General features: G+C 33.5%; 1 protein-coding gene across 4 annotated transcripts in view; it reads right to left on the bottom strand.

Moving 5' to 3' along the window:
- Positions 1-20,312, bottom strand: part of LOC412917 (probable serine/threonine-protein kinase dyrk2) — a 222,230-nt gene that overhangs the window by 20,716 nt on the left and 181,202 nt on the right. The window lies entirely within an intron of this gene.

The following is a 20,312-nucleotide window of genomic DNA, read 5'->3' as shown; positions in this document are numbered from 1 at the left end:
TTATATTTTATATATATATATAGAATAATTCTCGCTTGTATTGAAGTTAAGAGTTGAAATTAAATGAAATATTTATGCAAATCAACAATCTATCTGTGCTCATTGAATCGAAACTATAAACTTTAATCGCGTAACTTCATAAAATAAGGTGTTAACAATATGCAAAACGAATGGATATCCCATTGAAACGGATTTGAAAGGTGTTAAATTGAAATTTCATCCGTTCCTGAGGATATTTAAATTGTATAAATGTATTTGAGTTATAATAAATTGCAAAACATTAAATGGATATTAAAAATAATAATCAAAATATATAATTATTCGAAGCAATGAATAAAAGAAATTAAATCGAACTTTGGTTTAATATTTATTTCTCAAATAATTTTGCAAATAATTTTTTAAAAATAGAATTAAATTATAGAATTTATCGTACACGAATAGTAAGAGAGACTTAAGTTTTTTTTTCTTACATGTCAAAATCAATGAACCATCATCATGATGGATGACAAGCAGGATAAATTATATCATAATCGATCACTTTACTTACCACATGGCGTTAAACTACGAATGACACAAATTTTGTATCAATTTTATATCAATTACAACAGACTTTGCTTATCGATAATCGATTAAAAATAAAGAAATATATTTTTTGATATATCAAAGAACTAAATTTTAAAATCAATCCATGCATAAATACAAGGATCAAATACAGGCAATTTACTTTCTTCATCACGGATGAGGAAAGATTTTATAGAATTTTTTAACTTTAGAACGAACGTTGAACCCATCTTATTCTTGCTTCGTTTTCCTGAACAATTTATTTACTCCACTCTTGTATTCCCCGGATAGAATCCACGTTCCTTTAACTTTAAAAACGTCTTCAAAATTCTTGGGGCGCAAGGGATATTCTTTTTTAATACCTTTCCTGATTAATTCAATTTACACTTGATTCGTCTTATTATATTCTTGCGAATATTATTGCGTAATATTCTATGTAAAAGTGTTAATATTTTTTTTTCAGAATAGAAAATTATCGAAGGAAATTATTGCTTTTGAACGGTACTTTTTGACTATTTAATGGAGTTTACTTGTTGAGTCGAGGATAAAAAAAATTACCGAGGGTAATTTAATGCGGTATCCTTGTGAAAAATATCCATTTCACTCAAACGCGGATATATTTGAGAATAAATCATCATGGAAATAATATCTTTCACATGTTTTGAGAGTGAAATTTATCGTCCAACAGTTTATGAATTATTATTCATTACTGGACAAAAAGTAATTCTCAACCAACACAGTTATTTCCATTTACATATGACGATGTTAAAATTCTTGTCTAAAAAATTATTTTGAAGTTAATTATCCAATAATAATTTTCACTTTCGATACAATGTATATAAGCAAAGGAATTCTCTAGAATAATTATTAAAAATTTCTAGATCGTTACACGGAATTATTATTATTTTTGTTTATTATATTTAACATCTTTAATAATTAAACTATTTGTGTAATAATAATAATTGAGAAAAGCTCACCAATATCGAATTCGCCATCCTCAAAATCACTAACAAACTACTAGGAATTTTAGTCGACACGTCATTCTAGTGACAAAGCCTGTTAGAACGTTATTTTCATTAATAAAAGGTTAAAATTAAGCCAGAGGTGACTTGGAGGATTAATTCCAAAATAAAGCTGCAAAATGGGTCATAAAAGGGACGCAGTTTGTCAAAGACTGGCCAACAGAAGAGAGAATGCATACAGTCTAGTTTGGCCATGCATCAACTCAATGCTAGCCTGATTAATTGTTCTAAACTGTTAGGGACCACTAGAATTCGTCGAGGACGCTTGTTTTAGGAACAGTTTGAGATCAACCTTGTAAGATCTCACATTATAAACCTCTACAAATCCAAATATAAATGTTTGTTATTTATTTTATATATACATATATTATCTGTAATTCAATTCTTCTTTTACAAATTAGGATTTATAAATTGAAATTTATAATTTTTATTGTAGTATCTTTACAATTTGAAATAATTATATATTGATGATTCTTAAATGTATGTTTATGTTAGTGGAGAGGATTTACATACAATATAAATAAAAAATATCATATGGAGAGTTCAAAAGCCTAATTAATATAAATCTGTGAATATAATTTATATAATTCAAGACTCTCTCTTTATTATAAAAATTAAATTATTTTTAAAAAAAGGTGATCTTCAAATTTTTCATATACTGATATATCAATTTTGGAATTATGATAATATGATCACCCTGTACATTATCTTTCAATTTCTACAATAACTTCAATTGTCTCGAATATCTCTTACAATTGAAAAAAAAAAAAAATAAAGCTTGATACAAAGTTTGATACATATTTATTAATCTTCTTTTAGTCGAAAATTTTGATAAGAGAGAGAGAGAAAAAAAAAAAAGAAAAATAATTCATAACTCGACTCTTCTTCCGAGAGACCTCGAATTACCAAGATTCGAGCGTATAATTCACGATTGTCTCGAGTGTTTCAACACATTTCAGTTAAAAGGACATATAAACGTCGATTACACGGTGAACCCTTCCAATTATGATACACGAACGAAGCAAGGCTAAATGGAGAGAGAGTTTCATTTCACACCGAGTTATCGATATTTGATTCAGTGTGAATCCTGAGGCTTCGCGAATCGGCACGTCGGATATATCGTAATTGAAAGGAAGTATTCCATGATGGGTTTGCGGTAATAGAAAGCGCGCCTCCTGTTCCATGAGGAAATACAAGTTGTAGACAAGATTGAGGTAAAGTGTTCCGCGCGCTACTTGGTGCGTGACCATTGGAAAAAATAGTGTGAAATTATGCTTTCCAACAATGTACGTTTCTGAGTTTCGAGAACAGTGTTCCATATATATATTATATTTTACGTGCTTGTGATTTGTTTGCGAAAACGTGACACGATAGTAATAACAATATGGAGGGAAAAAAATCTAAAAATATTTATTTCCTGTTCAAACCGAGAATATTTCACTACAAGATAATTCTAAACTTATTTTATTTACATCTTTAGCACGTTGAAACGACATAAAAGATTCGAAAAAAAATTCATCGATATACTTTCAAATATCCGATGTATATCTTTGGAGATATAGAATGTAATAAAAATATAATACCCATGCTAATGGAATAATGAAAGATTTCACACACTACTTTACGTTATTAAGGTTGAATTTCAATAATTTTACTGTAAAATCATTTTTCTACACAATATATATATATATATATTCTTCTGTTTATTAGTGCTCCCTAGGAACAATGTTACTAGAATAAGCAATAATACTTATTAGCCTACCTTATCGACCGTACCTAACATAACCTAATAAAAAATCGTGAACAAGAGAAATATTAAAACGTTTTATAGATGAAATTACACTTGAAAATAATGGACAAAAATACATCAAATAATCAATTTCACTAATAAATAACGCGCGCTAACAAAAACGTGTCGCGCATTAGCGATCTATCTTGGCGTGACACGCGATTCAATAACCTGAGCGAATAGTTAAACGAACTGCGCAAAGCAAGTAATTGAACGAAGTAGCCAGGATATAGAGAGAGAGAGAGAGAGAGAGAGAGAGGAGAGCAACAAGTGCGTGAAATTGTTAGGAGGTTACAATGGTAAACGACGAAGCGTGAATCGGCCAGCTAGACAGTCAGGCGGCTCATCCTGTCGTACCTTAATCTTGCATTGTTGCTCGCTCTGTTTGCCAACGCTCCGGCAAATTATGCAGATTGCTCAACGGTCGAACGACGCAGACAGAAACGATTTTCCTGCGTCCACCGCGTGGTGAACGGGGCACACAAACACCGATTCGAAGGATTCGAGACGAAAATAGTGGCGCGTGCGAACACATGTTAAATATTAAACAGCCGCGATGCAAAAACGGAACTGGCCCTCGTGCGTCAATCGCGTCGGTCGCTTCTTATTCCAGTTTGTTGACTGGAAGACAACGAGTTAACCTTTTCGAGATAATTTTTACATTTTATTTAATGTCGACGGTTTTTAATTTAAAATTAAAAGAAGAATACGAATATAAAAACTCAAGTTTTATCAAGTTTGTAGAAATTAGTAACCAACTTTTTTGCAGAGAAGAAAAGAAAATTAAAAAATTTTCGAATCATTGTTATAAACAAGTTAAACGAACACCTATCTCCATATATATATAATTATTAAACGATTGATACAACTACATTTTCTTTTCAGTTTTACTTTGAATTTACTGCAATCCATATATATATATATTACATTGAATGTATTATTTAGCAGAATTTGAAATTTTTGGAACAAGTCCAAGAATTTGGCAGAAGCGTAAATTTATTGCACAAGAATAAGCAGCAATTTCCTTGTTCCGGAAATTAGAACGCAGAAATAATATCTGTCTCAACTGGACAAATGACAAAACGTTGGAAAATTGGAACGATCGATTTCCGAAAAGATATATATCTTCTCCATCATCGAGGTATATATACGCGCATCAAATGGTCGATAAAAGCGGGATCCGCATTATCCGCTCGGTACCCGCACATAAAAGACGGATAGAAAATACGCCGGCCTGGCCGGTTTCTTTCTCCTGTTGGGCCTCACTGTGCAGGACTAACCCACGTTTCGAATAATAAACTGGTTTCGAAGTTCCGGTTTTCCATCTTTCTTCGTTTCAATACTCCGGTCCGGACCAAAGAATCGCGCGTGCGCCAACCTTAATAAGGCGAACGAAACCTTTATGCTCATACATGGCGAGACTACTAGGAGAGGCGACCGGTATTCTCTTCTCTATCTATCTCTCTAGTATACGTTCCAACGTGGAGAAGAAGAAGCATCCTCCTCTCCTTTTCCAGTATACAAGCGCGAGGGATCGATCGAGGGAGACCTCTATTCGAGACGATATCGATCGGTCTCTGAATCGTACGATGACGGGCGTGCGTCCTTCTGCGCGTATATACAACAAACCGTTGTGGCTATATCTTCGAACTCGACCTCTCTCTCGTTAGGTTAAATACGCAAGTGTATTATGTTGCGTTCAGTTTACATTGTAGGATTTAATAGCTGTGGTCAATGCTTCGTCGAGTTATCGTCGTTAACCTCACCTGTTCTTAGAATTGGCGATAGAATCTCTCGCGAGGTATCTACGCGAATGTCCCTAGATAACAAGGAGGAATATACTGCTAGGGATTTTCTAGAAACTTTAAATAAAATTACTCTAAAAATAAACATTTCGAGATTATATTGTTAGAATACTTTCCAAAATGATTTACAATTACTGTGTAAATCAATATTTACGAATCTCTACTATTTATTATCGTGATAAAAATTAAAAACTAGTGCATATACGTATAAGTCACTCTACCAAGAATATTTCAACAAAATTAGTCTGACAAATTTTTACAAAATCCAAATATCGCATTATCAATTACCAATATTTAATATTCGATACTCGCATAGAAAGAAAAAAAAGCTTGGAACAACTCCGTGACAAGGAGCGCTCCGATACCGACTTAATGCGCGCACATCATCATCATCATTATAATCCTTCCAAGAATGTTCCATCATCTAACAACAGGCTATCGTTCCCATCAAACCCACGAAACCCCCTACCTTTCTCTCTAAACATCAATTTTATCTATACATGCATATCGAGTGACGCATTAAAATTCCGTTACACGTTTCTTCATCATACGCAACGGCCGATCGAAAGAAAGAAGGAACGAGCACGGTGGATGTCCAGAGGAAAAGTAAGACAAGAAGAAGAAGGGAAGAAAAATCCTCCACGGTTCGTCGCGATACCCTCTCCCTCCCTTCCTCCATCCGCGTAAGCGTTGCTCGATCAAAGACAATGGAAACTGGAAAGACAATCGAACGTCAAGCCCGTGTGGAAGCCTTTCATTGCCCAACGCGCACACGTTCGCACACACACGTGAAACCCACCGTATTGAAATTCAATCGGGCTGCCGCATCTCGGATGCCTTTGTCGTCCACGTCGTAGGCCGCCGCCGCCGACACAATTTCCGTTTCGTCGACGAGAATTCGAATGCCGAGTTTCCCGCTCGTTTCCACGATCCAACACGATCCACACAACCACCACACCACAGTTGGAGAACTCGCAAATCACCGGATCAATTATCGTCGTGTCGTGGAATCGCTATCGATCTTCCTTCTTCTCGATCAACCGTGAAAAATCGGTTTTTCTTTCGAAAACGATCTTTTAAATATCGAAACGCATGCTCTCGTTTTGTGAAACGAATCTTTTTTTTTTAATTATCATGCCAGAGATCTCGTTAAAAAAAGGATTCAATGTTTGAGAAAGTTTGAAAGCAATTACATTTTTTTTTTATAAAATAAATAAAAAATCAGTTATCACGAATAATGAAGATAATAGCTTAAAAATTTTTAATGACATTGACGATTAATTAGACGAGGAAAAATTAATTTTCTCGTTTTATATTTGTAGAGTTAAGTTTTGATTGTATTTTCAATAATGTGATTTTGTTTATAATCTCTTGTCGCGTTAAAATTTTTTTTAACGTATCTTCGAATTTCAGTTTTCTTTTTTTGGCTACGTTGAAAGAGAAAAATAAAGTAATAAGCATCAATGGCGCATCGAAGAGTCGATAACACGCTGGATTATACGGGTTCCGCTTATGTGTCTCGTGCATTAAGTGTTCTGGGAGACACGATGGAGCGACGAAAGGTTTAATTGGGAATAATACAGCTGTCTGTCTGCGGTTTTCGAGCGATTGCAAATCACACCGGTTTTAACCGAGTTGTATTAATTCTATTATCAGGTTGAACACGTTTCTTTTGAATTAACCTATTTATCTATCCAAGATCTCTCTTAAAACTATCTCATTAAATCCGCGCAACGATTATTATAATGATTGAGAAAAGTCTAAATTTTAAAAAAAAACATTCTCATTTACATTCTCGTTGCTGGAGAAAGATAAATATCGTTACAATGTTTGTCCAAAAAGAAAAATAATAATTTTCATTTCTTTATCTACACAGGAATATATATTTAAATCTCTAATAAATTTTTCTTTCTCGACTGGATAACGAAGAAAAGAAAGAAGAGAGCCATTAAATTCAATGAATCCGACCAATTTATTACGACGAATATATTAATCTCGCGAGCAAATAATTATTAACGAAAGCAGTTTTTTACCGACCGAATTTACAATTACCGACCGATCTCCAACTTTCACTTTTTCAAGACACGAACCTTTATCGGATTAATTGTTACAAACGCGAATCATCCGTTTCGATCCATCGAACGAAGGAACGTGAGAAAAATTCTATCGGATCAGAAAATCAGATTATGTTTCGCATCAATCTTTTCACTCTCTCCTCCCGCGTGATCGATTTCCGTTAATTACTCATTAATTTCCGCCCTTTCTGTGCGTCTCTCCTCTTGGAAACGAGATCGGGGGAATCTCGATGTCCACCTAGGGAATATTCCCTTATCTTGATTCCATTTGTACAATTGAATGTTATTAGAAAAATTATCGATGCTGATAAATTTTCTCAGAATAATATGAATAAAGTATTCGATGATGAATAATAAGAAAAATTCCATGAATTGGAAAAGTAATATAAAATTGTCAAAATTGTTTAATTCAAATTTCTAAATTATGTCTTATATTTGAGTGTACTTAAACCTGTATCATATTTTTATTATTTTTTTGCATCGATGAAGTTCAATTAACAATTTATTTACCGTTTTTATGACACGATTTAAATTCCTCGCGTATCATAAATTAAAATAAAATATATAGTTTGAATTTCTTTTCACAATATCTCAAGCGATTAATATATAGATCCATTATCGTGGAAGTTATGATATCTGTAAATCTGTATGTAGATAAAATATAAGATATAAGATAGAGATTATTGCAATAGAGAGTTGCACAACATCAGAAATAATTATTGTGAAGCACATTATTTCCAACATTGATCGCAAGATTTATTTTTAACAGATACGAATATTCGTAATAAATACAACGAGTAGTTTGTTGAAATAATTTCGTTTAATTTATCGCAAAACACCTGTTGAATATTCATTATAGATAGAAAGTTTTTTCCCTGTTTTGCAAAAATTGTATATCACGTTTGAAGAAGAGTGTGTATGCTTCAGAAATATCTCAATGAAGTATGCAAGAGTATGTATCCCCCTTCGTGCAAGACCCTTCAAAATTTTACAACGGCCTTCTCGAATAACGGTACGTGAACCTTGCCAATACAAATTCTCTCTCGTTGACCGGCGTCGTATTGAAAATTCCACGAGTATTCCGAGACAAGCACGAGAAGCATTCGTAATATATGCTCGCTAATGATCTCGTAAATTGGCATATTTCCGTAAACAAACTATTTCCAGATTGATTTTAAAAAAGAATTCGATCACCGGTAAGCGATTGTATAAATGAAATTCTTCGTGTAAGATATTTCGTGAAATTTTATTTTATCACAAACTTTAAATTCCACCGATGTTACCGTATGTTTTCAGGACGACGAGAGGAAACGTTAATCTTTCTACGAAATCATTTCTTAGCCAATAAAGAATCGAGAATGCTATTGAAATTATTATTTTGCGAAAATTTATGCAAATCGTTATGCAATAAAGGCATATATACATGTATTTTCCACGTTATTTTCGTTTGCATCTTACAATCTTTAAAGATTACATTTGCAAATATGGAGAGATATGATTAAACGTGATTATTTCTGTATTACTCATACGCATAGGCGAACACAATAGATTTTCGCAACAGTTTTATTCCCTTATCCTTATTCCTTATATCCTTCTTTTTTTCGTTTTTTATTTACATTCAATATTATTTAAGCAATCAAAAAGTTTCGCACGACGATTTTATGCGAACACGCACAACATAAACCATAGACATCATAACTTTCCCTTTCTCCTCCATTGTTCAAGAATCGCACACTAGCGCCACGTGGCTCACCCCAGAACTACAAAATTTCCCACAATCCCTTTCGATCGAACAAAGAGAAGGGAAGGAAGGAAGAAAGAGAGAAAAATATCCCATAAATGTTTTGCATAATGCGCATGTACAATATCTCCAATCATCCAGTGGAAACTTCTTTCAAGTTCAATTTCAAAGGGTTCGGAGGATTTCGAGAGGCAACCGGACGCGTTCTCGTAGCGGCGGAAAAAAAAAAAGAAAAAAAAAATCGCACGAGGATTTCTTCCAACACACGTCATTTAACACACGTGTCTGTGAACACGTGTTACAACGTGCGTTGTTACTCTCCCCATATTACTCGCTGTTGACACGTGTAACAATCGAACGAACGAACGAACGTTCTTTCTTTCTCTTAAGGCTTGTCCAGCCTTACTTCCTGGACAATAATATATGCAGACTGTGATAATATATGTAGAGAATGACCTGGTGTTCACGTTTTCAACCAATATTTTGCATGAACGTTAAAGCAAGAGTTGTTATAACAACCGTGATTATAATATATATACAGAAATGATTAAATTAATGAATGTTTCTTAATTAATTTCATCATTAGCAATACATGTATATATATATATATATATATACGTGTGTGTATATAATGATATGTATGCAAACGAAGCATAATGGTAATTTTCCTTTCATCAATGATATAGATAGAGCCATAAAATAATATAAATACCAGCCATCTAAAATTAAATAGTACTTTAAATAATTATAATTAAAAAAAAAAAACTAATTTCAATTGTAAAAAATATCTTATCATAATAATAATTTGTCAATCTATAAGATATTAAGGTTATGTGCCAATTGTGTGTCGTACAATATTGAAATTCACAATACAATCGGCAAAGTGATAAGAAATTCGCTGACTGACCCACTTCCGTGCATCACCACGTTGCAGAAAACACACAGTTTGGTGGGACGTGTCTCGAAAGTCGCTGAGTCGCCGATTTTTGGAAAAAGAAAAAATATATATATTACCAAGGCTGATCACCTTGACACAGAAGACGTTCGCGCTGTTCGAAGCCGGAAAATGTTAATCGTGCTTGCTATTCTCTCGAGATCGTCGTCGTCTTCGATCTACTTGGATGCCTCGTTTCTAAACCGTGTTCAATTCCAACTTGAACTTTAACTTTTAATCCTCCAAATATTAGGAGGAATATTAATTGAAATTGAAATTTGCAATGATTGTAAAAATTACAATTGAAATGCAAATTGAAATTTTGTAGATTATAGGTATATTGAGGCATAATTTTATATATATGTGAGTATAAAAAAATTTTATTTGGTATTTGATGAAAGAAGTACAATAATCGATGATACGTTGAAGTATATTTTGAAAGCTTAAGCAAGAATTTTGGAAAATAAGGATTTTTTTAGATTTCCAGGATTGTAAAAATATTAATATTCACAATTGTGTATGTACAATTGGAATTTGGTTAAATTGTTCATAAAAGGAAGTATTAAAAAGTTTTTACAAAAGTAAACAAATTTGTACAGAAACATATAGGTTAAATGTTTTATATATGGATCCAATGCAATTCCAGAAAAAAATGTATCTATTTATATATTTCTTATCACTAATTAAAAATATATATTCGTTTTAAAACGATTTATAGTTGATGAATATTATTTATCCGACCATTTAATAAATTGCTCGACGAGAGAATGTGACTTTTTAATCGGCACGTGGATATGTTTCAAGGTGCTTGAATTAAGGATAAAATGAAATTGATGATTATCGTTTACTTTTCGCTTCTTGATAATTAGCCGATAAAATTAAAGCGATATGGAGATTTGTCAAATCGCTAAATCGTTAAATTCAATTAATGATACCATATGATATCTTGTGTAGTAATTGTGAGTATCGAATCTCATTGAAAATTTCTTAAAAGTAAACGAAATTAATATATTTTATCAGAGCTCTCAGAAATATAATAAATTATCTACCATTTTTCCTTCTCGTTTACATTTTGATTAGAAAAATATCAATCTTCAATCAGAATCGAGGCCAATTGAAAGATAATGATAACAGTAGCCTTTTTGTAAATTTTGCATTTATGGAAAATATTTCTAAAATAATGGATGAAACATTATTACGTTGAATCAATTAAATTTTCTCTAAAAAAATTTAAAAATAAAAATCACACCTTTGTCCAAAGTTTTCAAACAAAAATCTATTGCTATTGATTTATTTACTTAAAAATCATAATACGATTGAGATCGAGATAATTTATTGATCGTAAAATTAGATAAATGATTTATTGCGCGTCGATATTCATCGACAAAACATGAAGAAAATTACCGTGTTTTCATCGGACCGATCACCTGGACGGGCACAGACCGTAAACACATCTTTCGTATGCATCGAGATGTGCGTATAGAAATGCGCATTGTTTGCCGTGTAAACGGGCAAACGAGTCGACGGAAGTCACGTGACGGCCTTTCTTTCCTTCGTCCATTCTTTCTTTTTTCCGATACAAGCTACCGGAAGTGGCGTCGATACGAAACAAGCGTTGGCGCAGTTTCTACGCATCGTTACATAAGAGGAAGAAGAGTCGTTGATTTTTCAATAAGAGGGAAGAAGGAAGAGATCGTGCTTCTAATGAAATTTCAGTTGAAAATGAAGAAATTTAGAACGAAATATAAATAATTTTACAACAAATCGTAAGATTGATTAATATTTTTGTTTCATAACAATTTCTTAATCAAATTGCTGAAATTTTCTTCGATATTAAACGCGATTTACTTATTCGAATAATATTTAAGCAAGTAATAATAATCTTATATTTATACTACGCTTTACTTATGAAATAATGTAAATACGATCCAATCTTGTGTTATGTTTTCTCTCATTTTAATCGGAAATACGATACGTACGAGGCGATACTTTCATCAACAAAAAACCAACAATAAAAACATTTCATTTGCTGCGTTTATCTAATCAATTTGTACCCTCTCAATTTCATTCACGCTCGATACGAGATTTATTTCCATTTGCCATTTAAAAAAATGAAACGAAAACGAGCAATCTCTAATATCGTATTTCAATAATGAATACGAGAGGATTACTGTACGGTGGGGATCAAAATTTTCACCGATATTTAATTAAATAAACCTTAAAAGAAATTAACTATATGCGTAATTAAATCCATTTACTCGAATATAATAACTTGAATATAATCGATCATATATAACATTCTGTTATACGAATCTACTCGAATACACAAACTACTTATCCACCCGTTGTATTCGTACAAATGTAATATCGTAATACACACAAACAATATACTATACTTTCCTTATTCGTAGGCATGGAAACGTGAAGAAAGTATTAATTTCACGTTTCCAGGATTACCTGCCTCCACGATCAGCCATGGAATTATCGAAATGGATCTATATTAACCCTGTGAACCGGTGAAGAGTAACGGGACGCATGCGTGCGACCGCATCTATGATCCTAGGTGGGGCGAAATTAACACACGATTTTTCTTTCATCGTGGTTTCCAACTCGTACTTCGATCACGAAAGTACAGGCAGCGAGGTCTTTCTCATAGTCGAGATTCGCGCAAAAACTGCAATTATCTGAATAATGAAGCAACAACGTTCAAACTGGCGAAGATTTATGGGACGAGTTTTAATAAAGACACGATAGGGAAGTGGATATAGGAAGAAGATGCAATTTCGAGAGGCGTTCAGCCGTATCGGCCGATAGATGGCACTACGGTCGCGGACCACCAGAGGTCCTCCTCGCCTTTAATTAGCGGGCCACTCTCCTTTCTTTTCTCGGACTGTGAACCACTTGACCCGGTGTGTGCGCACGTTGAACGAGAATCGATGTCATTTATTCGAGCACTTGGCGTTCATTAAACGCGAGAACCCGTAGGTTCTTTGACTCTTCCGCCTCTGTCTCTGTTTCTCCCCGTTTTTAAACTGGAACTGGAGAGAGGGGTGAAGGATTTCAGAGGCGAATGCGGGTTTAATCTTTGCCTCGAATTGATCGGATAAGAAGGAAGGCTCGCTTTCGAGAGAAAGGGGATACGATTCATGCATCTTTTATTTCTCTGATGTTACTTCGTATTATTTAATGGAATAGACCACTCTGCAAGATGGAATATCGTTCGAGAAAGAAAATCTTCGTGTAATGAAACCTGCGGTGAATAATGCATTAACACTTTGTAAGTAAATTTTTTCGATCGAGACCTACAACAAGCAAAACGTTTCCAATAATTTACCCTACCTTCCGCACTATATTTCGTAATACAAAATTTATATATTCTTTAAAATAAGATAAAATGCATACCTATTTACTTCCACTATCTTACAAGAATATTCGAATACAATTCAAAGAAACAATTTCTATCGAATTTAAGAATAAAAATATTCACGCGATTAACGAGTTTCCTGCCTCGCTCGCGTAAAAAGTTCAAAGACACTGAAAATAAAGTTGCGTGAAATAATTTCGTCGAGATAACCAAAACTGGTTATCTCGGCGCACCGGACGGCCACTAAACACGGTTCATTGTCCTTTTGTCAGTCGGACCACACATGCCACTTACCGGCATCAAACGCAGTTTACAAAGGCGTAATTGTGATTTGTATCTACGTATCCCGCATGACGTCCATCGCGCGAGCAATTACAAGTGAACCACCTCGCGATTGCATTTCCTGATAAACGTCTCTATCGGATTAATAATTTTCGATCGTTCGCGCGATTAATAACCGCTCCTCCTCCCCTCCCTCCCCGCCACGTATATCTAAACGCGACCAGTTTCAACGTCCCAAGGTAATCTCGAGATGTGTACGTTCGATTTCAAGTACACTGTTGCGAGGCAATTACGAGTGGGCGTGTGATGCAGGATCGACTTTGTTGGACGTTTTTTTGTAATGGAACACGCTATAACTAAATCTTATTGGTTGATTGGACTTGTTATCAAAGACGAAGATGTTTAATATTTTTTTGTAATAAAGTTATTTTTAATTTTTCATCTTATATTTTATTTATTTTGTTGTTTCTGTATTTAATGCTGTCTTTTGGGATAAATTCAGAAAGAAACGATAACAAGATTTTAAAATGTAAAAAAAAAGAAATTGTTGCACGATAATCTCCCCAAAATTCTCCATTTCAAATAGAGTTTATGTGTATCCACGGTGATGATAAGGAAATCTATTCAAAAGAGTGAAAAGGATATAATTCGAATATAAGGTAATGCATATTTAAGTGAAGTCAATGATGCATAACTACAAATCAACTTTCGAAGACCCTTTCAAAATCTATTTCCGTCTAAGTGAATCACAGACTACGTGACACACGTGTCTTTCTGTATGACTACGATTCTTGGTCATCATACTTACGTTGTGACTATAAAAAAAAAAAAAAAGAAAAAGGAAAAAAAAAAAGAAAAATTTCTCAACATCGAATTATCATCGAAATCATCTCCATGTTAAATTTTTCGGATAACAAAGATATCGATAAATCATTATCGATTTAACAATAACCCAATTTTATTATTTATCAACGATCAAACAAATGTTCGACGATTGATTACACAGCTTCGTATCTAATTCAAGACTTGTTTAAATCGAAACAAAAGATCAATATTTGATTACCAAGTGTTAATAACAGTGTTTCTAGTGTTGTATAATTTTATTTCGTAGATCGTTCGACTGTTGCCATGCGTGCAAGTATCACGCGATATTTAAAACAACAACAATTAATTTTAAGAATCGAATTCAATCCGCGTAATAATTCCATTACATTGCATGACGAATATTGTAATTTGAACGTAAAAAAGAAAAAGAAAAAAAAATTAGAATGAAATAAAACAATAAATAATTTTGAAATAATTACAATTACACGATCATTCTCTGCTCGATGTTAATTCGCCATACATATATATATCGTGTAGGTCACGTGACAAAGTATCACGCATGCGCAGAAACTATTTACGCTCGAAGAAAGCCTCCGTGTCGCTCGATTTGTCGCCGCGACACGCGCGAACAACTGACGCTTAACTAACCGTCAAATAAAATAAAGGAAACCGCAAATTGAACGATCCATTCGAACTATGTACTATGTACACCAGAAATCAAGATACGAAGTTCTCTTAAATGGAGGTGCCGTGGAGACGACTTTCGCCCGACGATTTGTGTACGCGGCCTTATAATCGGTTGGACAAATGGATATCTCCATTAGCATAGCTATAAGCGCGAGAGACCCACATATGCACGGGCGCATAAAGTCAAAGTGCGTATGGAGATAACGGTACAGTGGCGTGGCGCGGCGGTGTAACACGTAAGTATATACGCAATCGCGTGTATAGGTTAGGAGAGAGAAAACGCCTGTGCCGAGCAGCTATGCTGCTTTTCAGGGTCCTAGAAATTTCGACGGTAAAATGGTTAATCAACAGCGACGGTTGGCCGTGATTTTCAAACATTGCCAGAGGAAATGTCTATCGAAGATACACGATTTACCGCCATATACACGTATATAACACTCCGCGTGTACAATTTACTTATTCGTCGAAATCTCTCGCTGCTTGAAAATCGCACAGAATTGCCGTATCTGTGCCGAGTGCGTCTGCGGCGTATCTCTTACATTGGAAATTAACCTTAAAACCTTGTATACGATTCTACACAGTGTGTGATTTATTGCAAGTGGAAGAAATATAGCGTGGTCGTATAGAGTGGATTCTTCTTAATGGTTTCGATGAATGTTATGACATTCAGGGTCGGTTCTAGTATACCATAGTAATTGAAACGATGTCGTGATATATGTTTCGCATCGTGTTCATGCAACTTTAGAATATTTATAGCATCAATTTTCGCACATTGAGAACACATAGATTCGATATAAAGATTCTTTATACATCATGTCTTTCTATCACGTTTATTATTTCTATTACACCCATTTTTTCTGAATCATCCATGCATAATCTATTTTATCATAAATTCCGTAGAAAACAAAAATTGAAAAATCCAAATACACGTATTTAATATCCAAATCTTCACGTTCATATAATCAATTATGCATATAATCAATCGATTGAAAAAAGAAACGCGATATCTAGATTTTGTTACTTTTACCAAGCAAACCAATGGATCGAAACATATAAATGAAACGGAAGGAGATAGAACTCGTAAAATCCTCGAGGCTCTCGAGACAAAGAGGAAAAGTTAGACGGCCGATTATAACCGAGCGCTATATGCGCTCTAACTTTCTATGTCAGTATTATACTTTCATATGAGCAATTACGAGGCATTTTTTAACGCGAGACCCTATAATTTTTAACGCGCTACTTGACAGCCAGCCAGCTTGCACACACGGGGAGAAAGAGGAGGGAGGAAAAAAAAAAAGAAGAAAAGTAATATCGCAAAATTTTTACGACGTCTATAAGCTTCGTGATTAATACCTGTATCGATATTCACGATCCAGGCGAGGGATTAATTGTGACGCGTTTCTCTTCTCGTATAATAATTTCCCGTGACGTATCCTCACTTGTATTGCAAACTATGATTACACGCGTTACAAACTTCGCGTCTAATGAATAATACACAGGAGAGTTTTAGGTTATGCTCGCGGAGAGAAACCTTTTGTTTTAACAAACGAAAAGTATGTCGTCGTATCGTCGTACGTGTATAACGAGGCAATATAATTTTAACGCCATGATTATTCAACGGTATTCAAAGTTATGCACTACTTTAAAGAGAAATCCAACACCAACAGAAGAAGAAGAAGAAGAGCGCAAGCGGTAAATTATTAGCCAATGATTTTCGTAATCGTTCGTACATTACAACATTATTCGAACGAAAATAAATAAAAAGTTCGATGAACTGGACTTCTGAATTTCTCTTCTTCTAAATAAATAAATAAATAAAAAGAAAGAGGAAATAGTCGTTTTTTAAATTCGTAAAAACGAAAGGAAATTGATTTCGAAAATTACCATAATCGTGAGGTTAACACGATTCAGCTTTCATTTTTTTTATTCACGATACTTTGAACTACGCAACCTTTGCTCCTCCACGAAAATTTACTTTGTAAATGTATAACTTTTTCCTCCTCCCTCCTTTTATAATGATTATGAATCGTTAATCCGTTAAAAGCTGTTATAAATTTCGCGATCGGTATAAAAATTATTTATTTTTATATCCTCTCGTCGTGTCGAAAAATTCTCGCCTCAGTTGAGATTTACGGGGGCGCTGAATTGCTCGGCGTTACGTTACTTTTCCCCGGGATCGTTAACATCATACCCCGCTCCGCAGGTAGCATATTTATACTATCGCGAAATCCGAGATACAATGCCGACCGATCGAGTTACAACGCGAGCACGTTTATACTTTGCGCGAAGCCTTCTTTATGCTTGCATGGACGCTCATGACACACTGCGTGTAACACAACAAGTCTATTAACGCGACAATTGTTCCACGGTCTACGCGTTTCCAGCGTAACCGTGTTTCTTGATAAATGTCGGTTAAAAAAAAAAAAAAAGAAGAAGAAAGAAAAGTAAAAATCATTTGGTGGCTTTTAGCGTGAACGAGAACGAACGATATAAAAATTGCTCGATAAAATATCGTATTCGATTATTATTTTGTTTGATTGAATGTATGTACAAATTTTTAAAAAAATTATAACAAGCTTCCATTGGTTATTAGTTCGTTTTGGGAAAGGTTTTAATATTTTGAAATGATTAATAGTTGTTATTTATAGTTGATAATTAATCGAACAATATTTGAAAGAAATATTTGAAAGGAGAAACAAATTATTTTTTTGTAATTGTGTGGAACAGATATCACTTTAAAATTTCGAGACAATTACATACCTTTATTAAATTTTAATATATTGAAAATTGAAAAAAAATAAAGGAATAAGTTATTTTTCTGTAATTGTGTGGAACAGATATATTTTTATTTATTTATTTATTTTTGAAGAATCATATTTAAATAATATAATATAATAAAATAATAAAATGTGATTAATCAGATTCACTGTTAAGACTTGAACTATAAATTATTTGGAAAATTATTTCTATCAATTTTATCGAAAACTGATTAATTTCTTTCGCATTAATACTTCATGAAACTATTGTTATAAATAGACAGAGAAACTTCTTTAACTCTGCTACTATAACTGTTGAATAAAAGAAAAAGATGCTGTATGTATATAATCGACAGTCTATTTTTATCGATATCACGAGATTAATTTCATTCATTATCGGTCTATTATTAGTATTATTTACTTAAGAAACGTCCCTGGAATGTTTACAATCTCGTTATTCGTGGTATTATATATTATTATACTAAAATTAGTCCGTGTAAGTACGCGTGCCAAGTAAAATCGATTAAATCCAGGGATTATAACGACACCGTTCATTGACACGCTAAATAAGACATTTCGTCGTTGCATAATATATTCCTCTTTGTCGTTAAGAATGAAACATATCTCGCGCTCTTTCTTTGATCGACAGATTTCGAAATCCCCGGATAAAAATTCCACAATGATTCATCGAATCGAGCTAATCGGGCGTTGAATCGAATTATCCCATTTGTTGCATATATATTCGTATCGTTCATTATCTAACGCAGTGGTTCTCAACCACCTTTCGTAAATGTGTAACGTTATTACGTTTCGAGGAATCGAAATTGTATTAAACGAAAAATTTGTTGCAGAATATTGAAATATTAACTCTTCTTTTAATTAATAATAATAAAAAAAAAGAAACAAAATTGTCGTCTTTATTTCAGAGAAAGTATTTTATAACACTTTCATATACAATGCATGCATTAAAATTATTAAAAATAATAAAAATATTAATAATTTTTTTTCTGCATTAAAGATACAATTTGTTATCGACGTTTTCCAATCTTCTTTTTTAATTATAATTCGATTCGATTAATGACGAAATTGTTTTATCAAGGTTGAATAAAAAAGTTATGATTCTTTTATAAATCCTATGATAAATGGAGCAAATTTGTCCAACGAAAATATTGAAAATTTCTATTATTTTGTGATCCATTGTTATTTGAATTATATACACGGATCGGATAAAATAAAAGTGGAAAAAGAAAATGGCGAGCGGTGGGTTTCGACGCACGTCTCGAGTTTGGAAAGTTTGGAAAGTGGATGCATCGATCATCGTTTATGGCCGAGTGATATACGATTTACGATATAAAAAACGGGGAATCGACGCGATTTTTCGAGCATAGATTTTCGAAAATAAAGGAAATAAACATTCCTTCCCCCTTTTTCTTTTAATTCGTGAAATCGCGTGCCTCGTAAAATAATCGAATTGTGCCTGTCTGTCTGAAAACTCTATGGCACGTAGAAAGCGCATAAATATGTATGTTAATTCTGTTTACAAAACTATTAAAGCCCCAGGCTCGGGCAAAAGTAGAATTCTTTGTAAGAAAAAATCCGCTTTTTCCCCATCGATATAGGCCACGTAAAAAAAAAAGAGAAGAGAGAGAGAGAAAAAAAACATTGAATTGTAAACTCACAAATATAATACATCTCCTCTGTATTACCTCGAGAAACAAAATATCTCTGCCCGTTTATATAAGTACAGATCCAACTACACGGCCACGAATAGACAAAAGAGAATCGCATGACGGATCAGCCGGCCGACGTTTCAAGGAGACAACTTTCCGATTAATTCCTCTCCATCGTCGACGTAATCTGCTCAATCTGCGGTGGGAAATGCGCGGTTCTTATCATCGTCACGCTGCACAATTCTCGATATCAAAAGAAAAGGAAAAAAAACGCGATCTAGAAATTTAACTTAATCTCGTTCGATCCATATCGAGAAGTAAGAATCATTTTTTATATATCATGGAGATACATTAATTTTTTTTAAACTTTTAGTTGAAGATAATCTAGGAAAGATATTTACATATTCTTTATACATATTTTTTTCCTTGGAAAAAGAAAATACAAAGGTAAAACTCGATCTCTTTTTTACAATCTATACATAAAATATATAGTTCACATACACAAAAGTATGATGCATGTGTGTTTCATACGTGTTATTAATACGGTCACGCATGCGTTCCTTGAATATTAATATAATAATCAAAAAAGGAAAGCGACCGTCTAATTAAACAAACAATAGAACGTAGTTATAAAAAAAAGTAACTAGCAATAACTAAAGTTCAAAACCTTGTTCCACTTTTCAAGTTCGTCCATCCAGCAATAGTTTACGTAAAATTTAAGTAAAAATTTTAACGATTCATTTCTTCCATCTACGATCATAAATAACTCTGTAAAATAACGTAAAGTAAAGTAAATCAAAA

This window comes from Apis mellifera, linkage group LG6 (genome assembly GCF_003254395.2).
Source record: "Apis mellifera strain DH4 linkage group LG6, Amel_HAv3.1, whole genome shotgun sequence".
In the NCBI taxonomy this organism is placed as follows: Eukaryota; Metazoa; Arthropoda; class Insecta; order Hymenoptera; family Apidae; genus Apis; species Apis mellifera.
This window is presented reverse-complemented; position numbering and strand designations above follow the sequence as displayed.